The sequence below is a fragment of the Silene latifolia genome, chromosome Y (genome assembly GCF_048544455.1).
Source record: "Silene latifolia isolate original U9 population chromosome Y, ASM4854445v1, whole genome shotgun sequence".
Lineage (NCBI taxonomy): Eukaryota > Viridiplantae > Streptophyta > Magnoliopsida > Caryophyllales > Caryophyllaceae > Silene > Silene latifolia.
The window spans coordinates 11,373,300-11,377,383 of NC_133538.1; the positions used below are offsets into that span (position 1 = coordinate 11,373,300).

Consider the following 4,084-nt stretch of genomic DNA (forward strand, 5'->3'; position numbering starts at 1 on the left):
TCGACCAAAACTCATATTTATCCCCATCAAAACTGGGAATGAATGGTTGAGAATTGGTGGAGACTCCATTAGTAGCCATGACACTCTAAAAATTATTTTATGGGAAAACTCCGTATATTTCACTCACTAATTTTTTATTTGATCTTACCTGAGTTAGACAGAGAGGAGCTGCGTGACTCTTAAAATTTCTTTCTTGCCTATAGTGCTCTTGATACCAAACTTGTTGGCAAAGGAGAGAGTAAATAATATAAAGAGATAATTGTTTATTATTTGATGCATATTACAAGTAAATTAGAGGCCTTTATATAGCCTTATCAATAACTCACCTTTATATTAACACATTATTATTGTAATAACTTATTTGAAGCATTATTCAACAGTTCCATCTGGCCTGTCATTATATTGTCCTGAATTCCCTGGCATCTCCCAGTCGCTATGTCCAGCATCGGATGCAGCTTTTTTGAAATCTTCTCTCAGATATTTGTCATAGCACTGCAAATCATTATTGACAAACTTATATTATGCATTGTATATTTGTATTCCCTCCATTCAGGTCATTTCTAAAAAGGAACTCGAACATGTGACTGATTATCAAGTTGCACATATATTAGAGCGAAACGTTGAAAAATGACTGAGATGCTCCAATAACGAAAACCGTAAAAGAATATACCTGAAATTCTCCTATGCCGGGGTAAGATCAGCCTTGATTTTGGGGATAGGAAAAATATCTCAGCTCCCCAGCAGGACCAAGGCCAACCTCAATGTCAGTAATGATTCCCGTATCTAGGAAATCTTTCATATTTTTTTCTGAAGCTCATCATGTCATCGCTGTACATCTGATCTCGACACAATAATTATCCAAAACAGATTCAAAAGTGAATCATCTTGCCCAATATTCTTTCACAATATAGAACACTGTTATGATTTTTCTAAAGTGAATACAAATAAGTGAACAGCTAACCTGGATAGTAGTCCGTCCTCCGAACAGTGGTTCATTATCCACCCCGAGGGTATCATACTCTTTGTTCCTGGTCCCGCTTTTATTAGTATAAAAGATATCAAGATTCGAGTCACCAACCCTGAGTAACCACTGAGGAAGTGGGATGCTCACGGCATCTCCTACATTTCCACCACATTGGTGGAATGACATTATAGCTTGTATTTTCAGTCCACATTCTTGTACGAGCTTAAACAAAGTTCGATATGCATTCCAGTCATACTGCTTAGGTCCTTTGGATTCGATGATGCCCACCAAACATCCACCATGACTCCATCAACCTCTGCTTCTTTCAATTTGTTGGGCTGGTACTTGATGTCGTCGTAATTCTCAAGCACATTGTTCTCTGAAACAACTCATAGCTGTGACGCGATGATGAGCTCTTATTTCTAAAATGTTTTGGCATCATTTGGAGCTCATTTGGTAATGTTTGGTGACGGTTTTTGACGATTTTCACGTTATTTAACCAATTCCGAATGCCTTATCATTTAGCACGATTTCTAGTGAAGAATGAAGAGCCAAGAGACCAAGAGAAGCGTCCAAGGAAGGGTGAAGAACAAGCATTGAAGAAATACCATGAGAAAGCCTTCCAAGGATCAAGCAAGCAACGATTGAAAAATGCGTTCCAGGGCCTTTTTCGCACCGTGCGAGTTTCCAGACCCCAGAACTCGCACAGTGCGAGTTTTCTGGGTTGGTTCCGTTTTGTGTTACGTGCTTTGCCTATGTTAAGCCCATGATTATTAGGTTATGTTAGGCTATATATAAGATGTTTTCCTCTAGGTTAAGACATCTTTTGCTCATTTTAATTAATCAAGTTGTAATTTTTGGAACTATTCATCTTTTTGATTGGGTTAGATCTACTATGGAGAACTAATCTCCTATTCTTAATCCGGCTCAAAGGTGTAATATTTGGTTGTAAGACTACTTAATCTTTCCTTAATTTTCATTATCATTGTTAATCCTTTGTGTTTATTGTTTGAATTTTGGAAACCTTGTTTACATTGAGTAATTAAGTGTGATTTCCTTGTTGCTTAATTAATCAAGTTCCTTAATTTATTGTTGTTGGGATTATTAAGTGTGATTTCCTTGTAATCTCATCTTTGTAACACCTTGTTATTATGCTAATGAATGTGATTTCTTCTTGGCTTAATTAGCAAGTAAATGATTAACTTGTAATTAGGCATTAATCGTGATTTCATTATGTCTAATAACCCCTATTGAATCTCTAGTGCTCATATCTTCTTGTTAATTTGACCGATGTATATGATTTCTACTTGGTAGAATTGATAAGTTGGGTTATTTGATTAAGTGTGATTTCCTTGTCATTTGGCCATTATTAAGGAGATTTAGAAGATTTATCTTCACAATAGGGTGATAATATATAATTAAAGGATTGATTTTGTGGTTTTATTAACTAAAGCGCCTCACTTTATTGAGTCGGATTAAGTTTCTCTTAAATTTGATAAATTTCCATCTCAAAACTTGCTTGTTTGATTACTTGTTGCTTACTCTTGTTTGAATTTTGTTTTGTTGTCCTTGAAAACCAAACCAAAAACCCCCCCTTTTTACATACTTGTTGTTAATTGTCACAATTGTTCTAGTTGCTCTTTTAAATTCACCATTGCAAAACCCCCATTCTCTTGGGTTCGATCCCTTTGCTTGCTATTTTTCTAGTTTATAATTAGTATTAATTAGTACGTATTGTGGTTTATAAATTGTTAATTTGGCTGTCTTAAATAGCGACGTTTTAGGCGTGTCAAATTTTGGCGCCGTTGCCGAGGAAGGTAACGGTTTTGCTAGTGTTTTTGTTGGTGTTTTTAGAATAGTTGTGTTAGTTAATCTTTGTTCATTGTTGTTAGTGTCTTGTTCATTACTTGTGTGAACCTTTTTGATTGTGTGCTCTTGTGTAGAACTGTTTATGGTCAATACTAGGAATTCAAGTGAACCACTTTTTCCATTCAACCCGGAGATTAAAAGATCACTTGCTTGGATAGGAGGAGGTATTAGAAGAGACACCCCGGTTATTGAAGAAATTAATCCCGTGACTCAACAAAACCAAGAGGAAGATAACATCATTTCTTTTAAAACCGAGCCACAACCCATAAGAATCATCATGGGTGATCGTGATGAGGAGAATCCACCAAGGCCTAGAACCATCAAAGAACTTACCGCCCCAGACCTTACACAAGTGCCCTTGTGTATCTCCTTTCCGGCCTTGTCGGAAAATGCCACCTTTGAACTCAAGTCCGGGCTCATCCACCAATTGCCCCAATTCCATGGACTTAGCACGGAAGATCCCAATAAGCATCTAAACAAATTTCATGTGGTTTGCTCAAGCATGAAGCCTAATGGGGTTACCGATGAGCAACTTCAACTAAGAGCCTTCCCTTTTTCACTCAAGGACGCGGCAAACGATTGGCTTTACTATTTCCCCACCGGAAGCATCAATACTTGGAATCAAATGAAGAGGGCTTTCTTAAAGAAGTATTTTTCCGCTAGTCTCTCCTCTCAATTGAAGAAAGAAATAAGTAATGTTGAACAAATGGATGGGGAGAACTTGTATGAGTATTGGAAGAGGTTCAAAAAACTTCTTGCTAGTTGCCCATACCATGGGTATACCGACCACGACCTACTCTTGAAATTTTGTGGTGGTCTCCTTGAGGATGATGCTAGGATGATTAAAGCCGCTACGCAAAGAGGGATTGAATACATGTAGGTCCAAGAAGCAAATGAGTTGATTGAAAGATTGGTAGGAAGCTCTAGGAATTTCGGGAGGAGAATTAGGAAGGCAAGTAGGGTATATTCTTCAAGGCAAAGCTCCAACCATATGGAGGAAAAAGTGGATTTTCTTACCAATTTGGTTAAGGAACTTGAAAAAGGGAATGGGAGTGCATCTCATGTAAAATTTTGTGGTATTTGTAATGATCCCACTCATCCCACCGATGGGTGTCCATATTTGCAAACGGAGGAGGCAATTGAAGCGGTGAAGGCTATTGGGTTTAGGAAGTTTGACCCATATTCCAAACTTACAATGAAGGGTGGAAATCTCATCCAAATATGGGTTGGGGTGGAAATCAAAATCAAAAC

At 37.6% G+C, this 4,084-nt stretch overlaps 1 pseudogene; it reads right to left on the reverse strand.

Moving 5' to 3' along the window:
• Nucleotides 1-369: 369 nt before the first annotated feature.
• Nucleotides 370-3,275, reverse strand: LOC141627599 (beta-amylase-like; annotated as a pseudogene).
• Nucleotides 3,276-4,084: the final 809 nt, after the last annotated feature.